At 39.5% G+C, this 17356-nt stretch overlaps 2 long non-coding RNA genes across 6 annotated transcripts; one reads left to right on the forward strand and one right to left on the reverse strand.

Moving 5' to 3' along the window:
* Positions 1–2757: 2757 nt before the first annotated feature.
* Positions 2758–6160, forward strand: LOC137187969 (uncharacterized). The gene is made up of 4 exons (XR_010929297.1): positions 2758–3200; positions 3323–3385; positions 3686–4195; positions 5724–6160. It is a non-coding gene; the product is annotated as an uncharacterized lncRNA (long non-coding RNA).
* A 6783-nt stretch (positions 6161–12943) lies between these two features.
* LOC137187970 (uncharacterized) lies at positions 12944–17069 on the reverse strand. Of its 5 annotated transcripts, none has more exons than XR_010929300.1 (6): positions 16814–17069; positions 15990–16041; positions 15805–15867; positions 15352–15504; positions 14995–15123; positions 12944–13462 (listed from the first exon to the last, which is right to left on the reverse strand). It is a non-coding gene; the product is annotated as an uncharacterized lncRNA (long non-coding RNA). The 5 variants fall into 5 exon arrangements; XR_010929301.1 differs by having other exon boundaries at positions 15998–16041; positions 16814–17068; XR_010929302.1 differs by lacking the exon at positions 16814–17069 and having other exon boundaries at positions 15959–16498.
* Between the last annotated feature and the right edge of the window lie 287 nt (positions 17070–17356).

Below are 17356 nucleotides of genomic sequence, written 5' to 3' on the forward strand. Positions count from 1 at the left end.
TGGAATGTAGCTTCCATCTAGTGGTTAAAACCTGTAAGTACAAATTCAACCTCAGATTACGACTCACTTATATAGTGAGTGGCAATATATATATTGTTTTTCTTATATATATTCTCTTTGATTATTAATTTTCTTATATATTGTGTTGTGATAATAGTGAGAATGTAGACTACAGTGCAGATAAATATGCTAGTCAATAGCCATGATAATCATCTTAATTTGAGATTGTGTGTGTGCAGACAATTTAACACTTCACATTTTACATGTCATAAACTGGAATTGAAAGGGTGAGATTGGGGTGCTCAAATGCTTTTGCATTTTGTTTATTTGATTATCTATTGATTATTTATACACCACTGACAATTATATTTATACATTTATATAAACAGCAGAATTTAAAATCCTTCGCTGGTGCTGCTCCTTACTATTTTGACTTCAAGCTCCATTGGAACAAAATCCAGCTTTTGAAGTGGAATATCACTTAATGCTGGACAGTAACTTTTTCAGTTATTTAAGTGGAAGTTTCCTCATCATATTTAACAGAGCCTATCCCTTTCAGTCTGTGGCCCGACATTAGAAACAACATGCTGGAGTGTCTCTCTTTGGTGGTCTGGAGAGAAAGGTGCAGCACTGTCACCCTGCAGTTCAGCTTGTTCTTGTCACATCTGCCTGTTAAGTCAGTGGTCCATAAAACTGTCTCCAGTGTGATAGGCCATCATCACATCACACCCTAATTTTCTTGCACAACACCTTACAGTTGAACGGACATGCTTTGCAATGCATAACCAGAGCACAATGGTGAATTAGGCACCAGGGGACACCTCCAACTCTTACCGCTTATTAAACCACAACTTAAGTTTCATAACTTCACCATGCCAGCCCAAGCAGAGAAGAACCTTTCCCTGAAGTGTTGCACAGCCTGTTTTGTCAAGTTCTTCATTCACTCACTGACTTCATCTCGTGGCATATGGCAAGTTAAATTGTGTGCAAACATGCACTGTATGCTTTCTGTGCCTATGTGCATTGCTGTGGAGAATAATGTTGAATTTTGGTAATTAGGGAGTGTGTGTGTGTGTGTGTGTGAGCATGTCTGTCTGCCTGTCTTGACTGTATGTCTACAATTGCACACAGAATGCAAAATGACTCCCTTAGCAGTCTTTGTCTCCCTCTGGACCTTCCAGACTTCCCCAAGCTGAACAGATCGAGTCAGGCTGCCTCCCTCTCAGGGTCCAGACTGGTTAACAAGCAGCAGAATAAACGCCAGCCAGTTAAATTGTATGTAACTTTTTAGTTCGCACTAATAGTGTGACCTCCATTGATTTCTTGTCTCTGCCTTCAGCTTGGCAAAACACTAATGGCATTGGTCAATAAAAACCCATGAAATGGAAGTTCTCAATACCCCTCCCCCTGTGTTGACCACATCCCTAAAAATAGCCTCTCAACTTTCCCTCAGAGGCCGATGAGCCAGTGCTACAGTATGACAGCTCAGTGCTCTTATTCGATATGAGCTGCCCCGCGTCCCTGTTTGTTTCCTCACTACAGATGTAAGCAGGCTAACATACTGAGCCATCCACCAAAGACTTTGATCCTGTCCCCGCCAACTCCCATTCAGATGGCCAGCCACGTTCAGCGAGTACCCTGCCTCTTTAATCAATACATTTATAACACGATGAACAGAGCATAAAATAACACTGCGACTCGGTCACGCAAATTGGAAACAGTTTGGAAACTATGTCTTGCAAGGTACTCTGGGACCTACTGCTTGAAAGAATTATATTCACATTTCAAAAGAACAAGTTTACAATAAAAAATGCCCTTTGTCTGTGAAGCTGCCACCCACTGTTTTATTGACCGGTAATGTCAATGTGTATCCCTGCCTGCTGATGTCTTTCCCTCTACACTTGCACTTACTGAACTTTGCTCAATCCAAAGCAACAGAGCCAGCTCACACAGTGACGCAGCCATTTGTAAGTCAAGGTTCTGGGTGGGCTGTGGGACCCCTCCTCAGTAAGAGAAGCAACAGCAGTCAGCAGCAGTATTGATCACCTTGCAGCCTTGAGCCTGCTGTCACACAGTGTCAGACAGTATATCACTTTATTTAATCCACTTTTAAGTAAGCTATAATTAGATATCTGTCCAGTAGATGTGTTTTAGTAAGAGAGTGGGTTGTGGCTAAGTTTTACTGCACTGTCTGTGGTGCATTGGTTTTGTCAGTGTTTTTCTCATTTCAGTAACAGTTAAATGAGAATTTTATGTTGATGATGGATTTGGATCAGAGTGCTGCTGACAGTGTCTGCAAAGAGACGGCAAATGATGCAAATAAAACCTCTGTTGGGGGATTAGTCTGCTTGCTATTTGAAAAGTACTTACAGTGAGTCTCCTAATTGTGGTTAATGTTTGCTGGTCCCTTGACTCAATCTAATGACTGATTGCCGATAGCATTTTCTTATAAGGAATGCCCTTGTAACTAGTAGCATTTACTGTATAACATGGCCAACATAACATGTAAGCTTTATATTTAGTGTACTGTTATGTGTTGTAGCAAATGAAGTTTCTAACGTTAGTTTTTTAGCGGTATTTGTGCTAGCTTGGTATCCTAAACTGGGACAAGTTGGCACTAGCTTGCCCCCCCCCCAAATATCATATCACAACAATGAATAAATAAATAAATTTCTCGATTCAATGTAACATAATTAGCATTAACATTTTTTCAACCCCTCCCACCCCTTTATTGAGGTCCCCTCCAACCCCTTGGTTGCGCCCAACTCATCCTCCCGCGTTTTTTCAAGCAGTCGCGGTAACTGCCTGTGCCAACAATAGCAAGCCGGCATACAAAATGAAAAGGAGCGGCAAAAGACCAACCAATAATTTTAAGTTGTTGGTTGGTCAACAACAAAACAGAGAAAAACCTCTTCCCAACAGGAGATATGCTACTGCTATGGCTCTACCACTCTTGAATCAAATAATTGAATGAAAGTCTTATTTTTTGCTGTGTCATTGTGTTAGCTGAACTGTAAGCTAACTAGGCTAACGTTAGCTATCATATAATCAGACTACTTTTACTGGAGCTACTAGCTAGTTGCGATTATCTTGCTAATATTGGATATAACTAGTTTTTATTTCTAAATTGCATCTTATATTTCATCAGGTCCAAGAAAGTGAATGTAGCAGCCGGGCAGGCAGGGTTACCAAGTAATGAGGTGAAAGAGTTAAAGGATGGTTTATTAAAAAGTAATCACTCTGAGTAAAAATAATGTTTTCCAAAGTAGTGCATGTATCTTAATCCTGATGCCTTCCTTCATCTTATTTCTACTCCTCACAGGTGACGACTACACCTGCTGATGAGTTCAGTCTCTTCCCATCATCCCAGGTCTCGCTGTGCTAGGTAAGATTTTTATGTCTTTATAAGTAAGTCTTTGAAAATCCACAGACAAAGTCAATTTAGTCAGCTCTTGTGGCAGTTGTGCTTGTTATTCTGTGTGCCTGTTTTTAGACATTTTATATTTATATTCATTTGGCTTAACCACAAACACCTCATCAGTCATCTGCTTACATCTGTTCTTATGTACAAACTCATTCATACAATGTTGTTTCTGTTGTGTACGTTTCTTAGTTTCCACAGAGAAAACAGTACTTTAGGGTAGTAGAATTGTTGTCAATTCAGTGTTTGATCATTACTCATCAGGAGAACCTGAACCTGAGATCCTGTGAGTGACCAAATGGACGCTGTTGATGGAGATCTGACTTCACCACCACCTTGGCTGTCCTCTTCACATTTTACTATAAGTTCACCATTGAATATCGGGAGGAAACAACATCGCTGGAGTCTGTTCAAAAGATATTACTCATTAACATTTTTACATCACATCTCATTTCTTTTACTTTTTTTACTTGCATTTTCCCTGTTATTGCTAAGATTGCTATTAAGATATCTTTAAAAGTTTGTTACAATAGGTAATTAAAATCTTGTTAGGTGTACCTATTCTACTTCTATGTTTGACAGTCGTAGCTTGGCTATTACAATGACAGTAATGGTAAAACATTTTTGTTTTTCTCTCATCTACAGTAGCTGTCATTCAATTTGCTGAAGAACACAAAGCAGCAGTGGAGGATCAAAGTGAAATCACGTGGCTCCAGGCCTGCAAGGATCCGAAGCCTTTTGGTCCAGCGGACTTGTGATGCAAAGTGGACTGAGGTGGGCTTTTGGACTCTTTACAGACAAGTACACATGCACAAACACAATTTTAAATACCGTATAGACACCTCAGTCCCTACTGACTTGACTTCTGCCACAGTTGAATATCTATGTCTAGATTACTCGAGTGTCTTGTATCAAGGAAATTATATTTCTATATATATCATAATAGTATATTGTCAAGTTAAGTGATTTAATTTTTTTTTTTTTTTATACTTGTCGTGGGCTTCAGAAATTATGTCAGTATTTTTTTCATGAGTATTTGTTGAACTGTGGCTACAGATTTAAACAAGCTTTTTACATATTGGATTTTTAATGTTGTCTTTGTAACATTTGCTAATGTTTGTAATATATACACATTTGAAATCTTAGTTGACCTTGTTAGTTACAGAATGACTTTAGAGAACAGAAAAATGCACAAGGTCCCTGCTACTTTTATGTCCAGAGGGAACATGGTAGAATGTTTTCAGAAATTATAAGAACTGGAAACTGAAAAGAAAAAATTCTTATTTACTGTTTTAAGTTGGTGCCCATACAGTCCAAACATTTCCTGCTGTTGCTACTTCACATTAAAAGCTTCTCACTGGTTATTATGAAGCATGTACAGGAAATGCAAAACTGACTGCACTGGTGCCATTGGTCAGTAAATATTGGTCTACACAGAAAAATGTTTTGTGCTGTTTGATCAGCAGATCAGTTTTGTGTATATATAGAAAATAGCAACAAAAAACTAAATTATTGGCCGAGATACATGTGACTATCGCTTAGCTGTTGTTTCAGAACCATGGACAGCGCTGAGAAAGTTTTTATGCACCTGCCCCTGCTGATTTTGACAGAGAATCGTTCATAAATTCAAAAAATATTTAGCACTCTGCTACTGCTATGTTTAAATGTGAGTGCTCTGTCTGGTTAATAAATGTATATTTTCAATTTGAAACACTGGCCTTAGGGCTTGTGTCCATGTAGAGTTTTTATTTCTCACTGTACAAGCACTTCATCCCAGCGCTCCCCAGCACCCTGCCACCACTTTTCTGCCAGAGAAAAACAATATATGGACAAACACCCTCATGCTGTTGTTATTTAGCCTTTCTGAGGCTATTGCATGGCTAAATCAATCAGTGTTGAGACCAAACCTACGTCCCTGCTCCTGTTGGTTATGCTACAACACTTCATTTGGTGCTTTTGAATAGTTTTGGGGAATTTATTCAATAACTTCACTATCATACAGTGTTGTGTCCCCAAAATCACATTAATAATGAAAATATATTTATTTTATTGAAGACACCTGCACTTTCAAATACTTGTGTGTGTGTTTGATGTTTTATTTGCCTGTTCTATAGTTCTGTAGTATAATATAAAGGCTACTGTCTTTTCAAAGTTTGTAAAGATTTGTGACTTTTCTTCTATTATGTGTGACTAATTGCACAGCTCTGTTTTTCTTATTTGTATTTATTTATTTTAACAATAATGGTGAGATTGATGATGACATATAATTCTTTCTTTCTTTCTTTCTTTCTTTCTTTAATAGTCATGTGACCATGCTGCTGAATTGGATGCCTGTTCCTTCTGAGGATCCTCCCTGCTGACGTCTTTAGACTGTGGTTTAGCCACTCGGTTAAGAGCAGCATGGTAGTGTTCATATGGACTTTTGCTCGGGATGGAGGCTGGAGAAGGACCCTGAATGGAGCTTGGGACGGGACAATCCAACACCTGCAGCCCTCTTTCCACCACCTACAAAGCACTTCCTCTCTGGGCTACTACCTCCAGTGTTGCTTTCTGGCTTGGTTTATTTGATTGATCTTGTTTTTCTCACAGTTTCTTCTCTGTTGGTAAGGTTGGTCGACCTCAGTTGTACAGCTTGTTTTTTCTCCTTGCACTTGACTCACTCTTCTCTGTGGAGATGCTGGGAGAGGCTATGATTTAAAGTTTTGAACCGGGTTCCTCTCGGCACCTTCTTCACAGTTATTGATTGTATTTATTTATTGGAACAGTGTACAGTGTACAATACATGTGAATGTTTTATTAAGATAGACTTCAATAATCTGAATGTATCATTTAAGCCTTTTGATAGACGTACATTTGAGCAACAGTATAAATACCAGTAATAGAAACTTTTCACAGCAGCATTTTGACTTGTCATAGCAGGAAAAGCACAGGTGGAAGTGAAAACATCAACAATTGCTCAGTTCAATTCAAGTTTCCAAGGAAGTCATACCGGTGAACCATCATGCACTAAACTAATGTAGTGAATTACTAAAACTAAATGGGATTCAGTCATAATTTATGTTATTAATTGCACCTGTGCTTTTCCTGCTGCTGCTCAAAATGTCTGCTGCTGTGAAAAAGGTCAGTTTCTCTGTGTCAATAAGCCTCTGTGATTTACACACTGATAATAGACAAAATGGTTATTCTCACCATCCATGTTGATCTTGACGTCCACATGACAATTTATATCATCGTAGTTTGGGAACTGATGGATTGTTACTTGAAGACTTACTTAATGTTTTATGTTGAGAAGCAAACAAAGTAACTAAAGACATTTACTCAAGTACTGTACTTTAGCACAGGTGAGGTACTACTTTAATTCTGTGAGACTTTCTAAGTTTTTCCACCATGTTTTACTTTACATCAGCATTTAAACTTCTACATAAAGTAGTAAGACTCTGTTGTCACAATAACTGAAACAGTGTAGATCAACTTCTGTACACATTACTGCTAATACTTGATGTTTACTTGTATTCAGCTAAATCTTTAAATGAAGAGTTTTTACTGCTTTTTCTTCAAAGCAGACATTTTGACATGTCACAGTATGAAAAACATTTATTAACTTCATGATGGTTGTCACGGTTACTGAGACACTTGAATAGAAAGGAGTCATTGTTAATGTTATTAGTAACACTTGTGCTTTTCCCACTATGACAACTCAAAATATCTACTGTGAAAAAGGTCTTATGGAAGATTTTTTGACAGCGTTGCTTCTTTTACTCAAGTAAATGATTCTTCCTCGACTGTTGAGAAGAAAACTATTTTACAAACAGGTACAGATAATCCCTGCATGCTTTTTGTCCTCAATTGAAGTACTTGATAAATGGCACTGGGTGTCGCTCCAGAGTGTCTAATATCGCTCCTGTACGCTTATTTCACAACTATCACCCCCTTCTGCCTTGTGCTGTGTGTGTGCGTGTGTGTTGTGTGTCGGATAGAAAGTCAGCCTGGTTTCCAGCTGAGTGCTTGCTCTCTCTCAGTGTGTGTGTGTGTTGTCATTATTATCCACTCTGCTCCCAGCTCAGAATGGCCAGATTCACGCAGACTGAAACAAGAAGGCAGCAGCATCCACAGCAGCCCCAACCCGCTCACTCCAGCCTGGTTTTCACCGGACCGGGGGCACCACCGAGCCAACAACCACTTCTACTTATCCCACATCAGCGCCAGTACCCTCAGATCACATTTCCGAAACCCATGAACGGGTCAGAACCCATTTCAATTCATCCGGAGAGCGGCAACATGAAAGACCAAGATGCCATTAAGCTGTTTATCGGGCAGATACCGCGGAACTTGGAAGAAAAAGACCTGAAACCCCTGTTTGAACAGTTTGGTAAAATCCACGAACTGACAGTTCTCAAGGACCGATACACCGGCATGCACAAAGGTAACGTGTCGCCCCTCAAATGGCTGCGAAGCCCCCATATAGCTTCATAATTGCTTATTATTAGCTGAACCTTTTCAACCGTGTTGAAATAGTAACGCAGAAAGTCTGGCTATGACTCACTTTTTACATTTTATCAGCTTAATCCACAAATCATTTCAGTCTACTGTTCCAAACACTTCATCACTATCATGAGCATCAATGCTTACATATTTTCATCTTACATTCATGGGCTTTGGCATTTTGTCCCAATTATGACCGTTTTGCTCATAAAGCAGCTTCTTATTCATTTTTAACAACCTAATATTTTCTACAGCCTTTGTATTTCCATCTTGATTTCTGATTACGCGGGAAATCAACATGTAATATTGTTAATATTCTGATTTTATTTATTATTATAAATGATAGGGTGGCAAACTGTGTTGGCTGCGTTGTTTATTTTATTTTATTTATTGGAATTGAACAGTATTTTCTTAAAACGCTCCTAAGTGGGGCAGAGGCGCTTGGAAAGGATGCATTTTTAAAGAGCCTCCTCTTGCCAGTCCCATCTTTTACGGAGGGGCGGCATCATTTATTCATCCACATGCTTTCTTTAACATCTTTCCATGTGCGAATGGAGCTTCCTGGGTGCAAAGCCGACACATGGAAATCAGTTCAATACCTCGATGGCTCAAAAGGGCGCATGAAGTGTCATAAGATGACGGACGTCTCCACGGAGAGTGGGCAGTGAAGCTGCTGCTGCTGCTGAAATGGAAGCTGAGGGAGGCAGAGGGTGTAAATCCACACCGCTCACTGTACACAGTGACAACTTCCACCTTCCATAATGAAGTTGGTTATCAAAGATATATGGCGGAGATCACTGCCTGGGTGGGAAATTAATTTCATAATACGTGGTCCCCCTTACAGTCGATCACGCAGTGTAGACGTTATCATCATCATCATCATCATCATCTTCGCCCATCACCACAACTCTTGCAACCAACTTTAAATTTCTTGGATTAAATTTTATTTGTATTTGCATGTAGCCACTTTGACCTTCCAAGTAGGTGTGTATATAGGTTGTAATAATCTAATTAATATTAAGTTAGTACAGGAGATAAAGGCTTTTATTGTGGTGATATTTAGAAAAGACAAATGACAATCTGTTGCAGTGATGCAAATGACATTTATAAACATTGTTAAAGTCTGTTTCCTGCTTTGTTATGATGGCTCCTTTGGGCCAGTATTGATCCTGAAACATTGGCAGAGCATTTCAGAAATAATTTATTGCATTTGTCACACTCATTAGGCATCGCACGCCGCACCATCACACATATACATTCTATAGGTAAACACATACATCCACACAGGCAAACAGGCGGTCCTTTGTGATGTGCTGTCTATGGATCTGTTTGACTGCTGCTTGGAGGCTAGTGTAGTCTATGTGAGTGAGTAGCAACAAATCAATGGCTGAGGTCTCCTACTCAGGGGTCAGAGGGGATACCAGGGAGGGTCCGGGACTATTTTTTGCCCTCATGATGGACACCGATGTTCCTCTGTGCTCTGCAACGTTCCTCCTCCACCAGCCATTGCTCAAGGTGAGGTGATGATGGGAGGGGTAGTGAAAGGAGAAATGGAGAAGGACTTGGAGCTGGATGCAGGAGACATGAAGGGATGGAGTGATTTATGAAGGTGTGATGGAAGGGTGTAGTCAGGATCAGGAGATGGTGACTGAGCACAGTCGTTGGCTCTCTTTAAGGTGGCTGTCTGACTTAATTAAGGTTTACAGGTTACGCTAGGCTGCTGCTTATATTACAGCACTCATTACAAGCCCATTAGGCCTGGGCAGAGAAAATATTGTTGTCAGAACAATGAGTGAGAGCATTTTGTAAAGTCCCTGCCAACTCCATACTCCAGCACAGAGATTAAATCACTTATTAAACCATAATTGTTACAAAAGAATAAAGCTTATTAATTAGATTATTACAACCTATATACACACCTACTTAGAGGGTCTTTGTTCAACAGTGGCTACATAAAATACCAATAAAATGTAATCGAGAAATTTAAAGTTGGTTGCAAGTGTTGTGGTGATGGGCAAAGATGATGATGATGATGATAACGTCTACACTGCGCGATCGACTGTAAGGGGGACCACGTATTATGAAATTAATTTCCCACCCAGGCAGTGATCTCCGCCATATATCTTTGATAACCAACTTCATTATGGAAGGTGGAAGTTGTCACTGTGTACAGTGAGCGGTGTGGATTTACACCCTCTGCCTCCCTGAGCTTCCATTTCAGCAGCAGCAGCAGCTTCACTGCCCACTCTCCGTGGAGACGTCCGTCATCTTATGACACTTCATGCGCCCTTTTGAGCCATCGAGGTATTGAACTGATTTCCATGTGTCGGCTTTGCACCCAGGAAGCTCCATTCGCACATGGAAAGATGTTAAAGAAAGCATGTGGATGAATAAATGATGCCGCCCCTCCGTAAAAGATGGGACTGGCAAGAGGAGGCTCTTTAAAAATGCATCCTTTCCAAGCGCCTCTGCCCCACTTAGGAGCGTTTTAAGAAAATACTGTTCAATTGCAATAAATAAAATAAAATAAACAACGCAGCCAACACAGTTTGCCACCCTATCATTTATAATAATAAATAAAATCAGAATATTAACAATATTAGGCTACATGTTGAATTCCCGCATAATCAGAAATCAAGATGGAAATACAAAGGCTGTAGAAATTATTAGGTTGTTAAAAATGAATAAGAAGCTGCTTTATGAGCAAAACAGTCATAATTGGGACAAAATGCCAAAGCCCATGAATGTCAGATGAAAATATGTAAGCATTGATGCTCATGATAGTGATGAAGTGTTTGGAACAGTAGACTGAAATGATTTGTGGATTAAGCTGATAAAATGTAAAAAGTGAGTCATAGCCAGACTTTCTGCGTTACTATTTCAACACGGTTGAAAAGGTTCAGCTAATAATAAGCAATTATGAAGCTATATGGGGGCTTCGCAGCCATTTGAGGGGCGACACGTTACCTTTGTGCATGCCGGTGTATCGGTCCTTGAGAACTGTCAGTTCGTGGATTTTACCAAACTGTTCAAACAGGGGTTTCAGGTCTTTTTCTTCCAAGTTCCGCGGTATCTGCCCGATAAACAGCTTAATGGCATCTTGGTCTTTCATGTTGCCGCTCTCCGGATGAATTGAAATGGGTTCTGACCCGTTCATGGGTTTCGGAAATGTGATCTGAGGGTACTGGCGCTGATGTGGGATAAGTAGAAGTGGTTGTTGGCTCGGTGGTGCCCCCGGTCCGGTGAAAACCAGGCTGGAGTGAGCGGGTTGGGGCTGCTGTGGATGCTGCTGCCTTCTTGTTTCAGTCTGCGTGAATCTGGCCATTCTGAGCTGGGAGCAGAGTGGATAATAATGACAACACACACACACACTGTGAGAGAGCAAGCACTCAGCTGGAAACCAGGCTGACTTTCTATCCGACACACAACACACACGCACACACACAGCACAAGGCAGAAGGGGGTGATAGTTGTGAAATAAGCGTAGAGGAGCGATATTAGACACTCTGGAGCGACACCCAGTGCCATTTATCAAGTACTTCAATTAAGGACAAAAAACATGCTAAAGTACAGTACTTGAGTAAATGTCTTTAGTTACTTTCTTTGCTTCTCAACATAAAACATTAAGTAGGTCTTCAAGTAACAATCCATCAGTTCCCAAACTACAATGATATAAATTGTCATGTGGACGTCAAGATCAACATGGATGCTGAGAATAACCATTTTGTCTATTATCAGTGTGTAAATCACAGAGGCTTATTGACACAGAGAAACTGACCTTTTTCACAGCAGCAGACATTTTGAGCAGCAGCAGGAAAAGCACAGGTGCAATTAATAACATAAATTATGACTGAATCCCATTTAGTTTTAGTAATTCACTACATTAGTGCATGATGGTTCACCGGTATGACTTCCTTGGAAACTTGAATTGAACTGAGCCATTGTTGATGTTTTCACTTCCACCTGTGCTTTTCCTGCTATGACAAGTCAAAATGCTGCTGTGAAAAGTTTCTATTACTGGTATTTATACTGTTGTTCAAATGTACGTCTATCAAAAGGCTTAAATGATACATTCAGATTATTGAAGTCTATCTTAATAAAACATTCACATGTTTATTGATTAAATACTTGGTGGCTGTAATTTTCCTCTTGTCCATACTTGAGCTAATATGTGGCTTCAACAGCACTCAAATCAACTGGTTATTTTTCAGTTATTGTCTTTTTAGTTGCTCTTTGTGTTACATGCAGCTCATCAAGGAAACACTGAGAAAAGTACTCCTTTCTGAGAACTGGTCTTCTTGAAGAGGTCTCCACCCTCACAGTATTCCATCACGATATACCGACAGTCCTCCTCTTCAAACGACTCTTTATATTTTACAATATAAGGGTGATTCATTTTTTCTAGGACTTTAACTTCTTTCGCAGATTGCTCCCTTTTCTCTCTTGACATTTGTGATTCGTCAATTTCTTTAGTTATATATTGTCATCCCTTTTTTGATTTGATAAGGATGGCTTTGCCTTGTCTGCCATGATATGAGCTGATTAAAACACAGCATGATGTCCTGATATAATATAATGATATAATAATATATAATACATAAATCATAAAAAATATATTATATCAACAGAACTGTGGTAAACAATCAAGAGTGATGTTTGGTCTCTTGGATGTGTACTATGTGAAAAGTGCACTTTTAAGCGTGCATTTGAAGCTGACAATATCCAGGACCTACTTTTGAAAATCATCCATGGCTCATTCTGTCCCGTGTCTATTCACTACTCTCCAGAACTGAGATCTCTCTGGGCAGATCTGTTTAAACACAACCCCATAGAGAGGCCCTCAGTCAGCAGCATACTGGACAAGCGTTTCCTCAAATGCAGAATGAAAAAGCTTTTGACTCCACAGATCATCGCTCAGGAGTTCAGCTCAGGAGTTCGGCCATGATTTCCTTTCACTATTTGCCTAAACTGGGTTTGGTGCAGTGATCACCATCCAAGCATCCTGCCCCTGGTTACAAAACACTCAACCCAATTACCAAATACGGGGTACCTTTGAGCTAACTCCGGTGCAGTGCATCTTTAATGTTTAAAACTATACACTGTTCCAATAAATAACAATCAATAACTGTGAAGAAGGTGCCGAGAGGAACCCGGTTCAAAACTTTAAATCATAGCCTCTCCCAGCATCTCCACAGAGAAGAGTGAGTCAAGTGCAAGGAGAAAAAACAAGCTGTACAACTGAGGTCGACCAACCTTACCAACAGAGAAGAAACTGTGAGAAAACCAAGATCAATCAAATAAACCAAGCCAGAAAGCAACACTGGAGGTAGTAGCCCAGAGAGGAAGTGCTTTGTAGGTGGTGGAAAGAGGGCTGCAGGTGTTGGATTGTCCCGTCCCAAGCTCCATTCAGGGTCCTTCTCCAGCCTCCGTCCCGAGCAAAAGTGCATATGAACACTACCATGCTGCTCTTAACCGAGTGGCTAAACCACAGTCTAAAGACGTCAGCAGGGAGGATCCTCAGCAGGAACAGGCATCCAATTCAGCAGCATGGTCACATGACTATTAAAGAAAGAAAGAAAGAAAGAAAGAAAGAAAGAATTATATGTCATCATCAATCTCACCATTATTGTTAAAATAAATAAATACAAATAAGAAAAACAGAGCTGTGCAATTAGTCACACATAATAGAAGAAAAGTCACAAATCTTTACAAACTTTGAAAAGACAGTAGCCTTTATATTACACTACAGAACTATAGAACAGGCAAATAAAACATCAAACACACACACAAGTATTTGAAAGTGCAGGTGTCTTCAATAAAATAAATATATTTTCATTATTAATGTGATTTTGGGGACACAACACTGTATGATAGTGAAGTTATTGAATAAATTCCCCAAAATTATTCAAAAGCACCAAATGAAGTGTTGTAGCATAACCAACAGGAGCAGGGACGTAGGTTTGGTCTCAACACTGATTGATTTAGCCATGCAATAGCCTCAGAAAGGCTAAATAACAACGGCATGAGGGTATTTGTCCATATATTGTTTTTCTCTGGCAGAAAAGTGGTGGCAGGGTGCTGGGGAGCGCTGAGATGAAGTGCTTGTATAGTGAGAAATAAAAACTCTATATGGACACAAGCCCTAAGGCCAGTGTTTCAAATTGAAAATATACATTTATTAACCAGACAGAGCACTCACATTTAAACGTAGCAGTAGCAGAGTGCTAAATATTTTTTGAATTTATGAACGATTCTCTGTCAAAATCAGCAAGGGCAGGTGCATAAAAACTCTCTCAGCGCTGTCCATGGTTCTGAAACAACAGCTAAGCGATAGTCACACGTATCTCGGCCAATAATTTAGTTTTTTGTTGCTATTTTCTATATATACACAAAACTGATCTGCTGATCAAACAGCACAAAACATTTTTCTGTGTAGACCAATATTTACTGACCAATGGCACCAGTGCAGTCAGTTTTGCATTTCCTGTACATGCTTCATAATAACCAGTGAGAAGCTTTTAATGTGAAGTAGCAACAGCAGGAAATGTTTGGACTGTATGGGCACCAACTTAAAACAGTAAATAAGAATTTTTTCTTTTCAGTTTCCAGTTCTTATAATTTCTGAAAACATTCTACCATGTTCCCTCTGGACATAAAAGTAGCAGGGACCTTGTGCATTTTTCTGTCCTCTAAAGTCATTCTGTAACTAACAAGGTCAACTAACTTTTCAAATGTGTATATATTACAAACATTAGCACATGTTACAAAGACAAAATTAAAAATCCAATATGTAAAAAGCTTGTTTAAATCTGTAGCCACAGTTAAACAAATACTCACAAAAAAATACTGACATAATTTCTGAAGCCCACGACAAGTATGAAAATAAATAAATAAATAAAATCACTTAACTTGTAATATACCATTATGATATATATAGAAATATAATTTCCTTGATACAAGACACTTGAGTAATCTAGACATAGATATTCAACTGTGGCAGAAGTCAAGTCACCAGGTACTCAGGTGTCTATACGGTATTTAAAATTGTGTTTGTGCATGTGTACTTGTCTGTAAAGAGTCCAAAAGCCCACCTCAGTCCACTTTGCATCACAAGTCCGCTGGACCAAAAGGCTTCGGATCCTTGCAGGCCTGGAGCCATGTGATTTCACTTTGATCCTCCACTGCTGCTTCGTGTTCTTCAGCAAATTGAATGACAGCTACTGTAGATAACAGAAAAACAAAAATGTTTTACCATTACTGTCAGTGTAATAACCAATCTATGACTGTCAAACATAGAAGTAGAATAGGTACACCTGACAAGATTTTAATTACCTATTGTAACAAACTTTTAAAGATATCTTAATAGCAATCTTAGCAATAACAGGGAAAATGCAAGTAAAAAAAGTAAAAGAAATGAGATGCGATGTAAAAATGTTAATGAGTAATACCTTTTGAACAGACTCCAGCGATGTTGTTTCCTCCTGATATTCAACGGTGAACTTATAGTAAAATGTGAAGAGGACAGCCAAGGTGGTGGTGAAGTCAGATCTCCATCAACAGCGTCCATTTGGTCACTCACAGGATCTCAGGTTCAGGTTCTCCTGATGAGTAATGATCAAACACTGAATTGACAACAATTCTACTACCTTAAAGTACTGTTTTCTCTGTGGAAACTAAGAAATGTACACAACAGAAACAACATTGTTTGAATGAGTTTGTACATAAGAGCAGATGTAAGCAGATGCCTGATGAGGTGTTTGTGGTTAAGCCAAATGAATATAAATATAAAATGTCCAAAAACAGGCACATAGAATAACAAGCACAACTGCCACAAGAGCTGACTAAATTGACTTTGTCTGTGGATTTTCAAAGACTTACTTATAAAGACATAAAAATCTTACCTAGCACAGCGAGACCTGGGATGATGGGGAGAGACTGAACTCATCAGCAGGTGTAGTCGTCACCTGTGAGGAGTAGAAATAAGATGAAGGAAGGCATCAGGATTAAGATACATGCACTACTTTGGAAAACATTATTTTTACTCAAAGTGATTACTTTTTAATAAACCATCCTTTAACTCTTTCACCTCATTACCTGGTAACCCTGCCTGCCCGGCTGCTACATTCACCTTCTTGGACCTGATGAAATATAAGATGCAATTTAGATATAAAAACTAGTTATATCCAATATTAGCAAGATAATCGCAACTAGCTGGTAGCTCCAGTAAAAGTAGTCTGATTATATGATAGCTAACGTTAGCCTAGCTAGCTTACAGTTCAGCTAACACAATGACACAGCAAAAAATAAGACTTTCATTCAATTATTTGACTCAAGAGTGGTAGAGCCATAGCAGTAGCATATCTCCTGTTGGGAAGAGGTTTTTCTCTTTGTTGTTGTTGACCAACCAACAACTTAAAATTGTTGGTTGGTCTTTTGCCGCTCCTCCTTTCATTTTGTACCGGCAGTTACCGCGACTGCTTGAAAAAACGCGGGAGGATGAGTTGGACGCAACCAAGGGGTTGGAGGGGACCCCAATACAGGGGTGGGAGGGGTTGAAAAAATGTTATTCTTCGGTTGTTAATTACATTGAATCGAGAAAACCAACCACTTTATCATATTTTACAACATTAAACATTTTTCATTCATGTGATATGTTATTTAGGGGGCGCTGTAGAGCCATTCTGCCACACTTATGCCAGCCACCGATACGATATTATAGACTGTAAGACCTGCCATGTGTGTGCAAGGAGTTTTCAAGCATGTCTTGGCCCTTAAAAACAGCTTCGTATTTTGTGGCGAACAATGTGTGGCCATGGCAACGGCTTTTGATGAAAACTCAAAGGCTTCAGGAGTTATCATCATCAAGGTCTTACACCTTGGCTTACCAAATTTTATGTGTTTCTGACTAACCTGCTAGGAGTAGTTTGCAAAAGAGTGGCGCTTAATACTTCCTGTTGCCAGTAGGTGGCACTATGACTGTCGCTAAATATGGGCCTTTACATGTCTTCAGACCGGGACTCTTAACAAGCATATGAAATTTGGAAAAGATCAGACCATGTGGAGTCAAGTTATAGGGATTTGAAATTTTATGGCGAGACATCGAAATTCACCACGTCGTCATGGCAACACCTTTCGACGAAAAGTCACCAACTTCATAATATACGATCTCCAAGGTCTCGAGGCTATCCTGGGTAAATTTGAGGTGGATCCGATCACCGTGCTACCCACAGGGCTTCAAAGTGTAAAACATGTAGGTGGCGCTATGACTTAGATCCAATTTTGACACATGAATGTGTTCAGGGCAGGACTCTTTTCAGTGACACTTTATAATACAGCCCGCGTTTTACGGTGTAACTTCCCATCACTTACCATGTAATTGCCCGGAATTTACAGTGTAACTTCCTCGTATGAATCCGTACATATAAATTACTTTCCGGTTCTTACTGGTACTTA

The sequence above is a fragment of the Thunnus thynnus genome, chromosome 8 (genome assembly GCF_963924715.1).
Source record: "Thunnus thynnus chromosome 8, fThuThy2.1, whole genome shotgun sequence".
Lineage (NCBI taxonomy): Eukaryota > Metazoa > Chordata > Actinopteri > Scombriformes > Scombridae > Thunnus > Thunnus thynnus.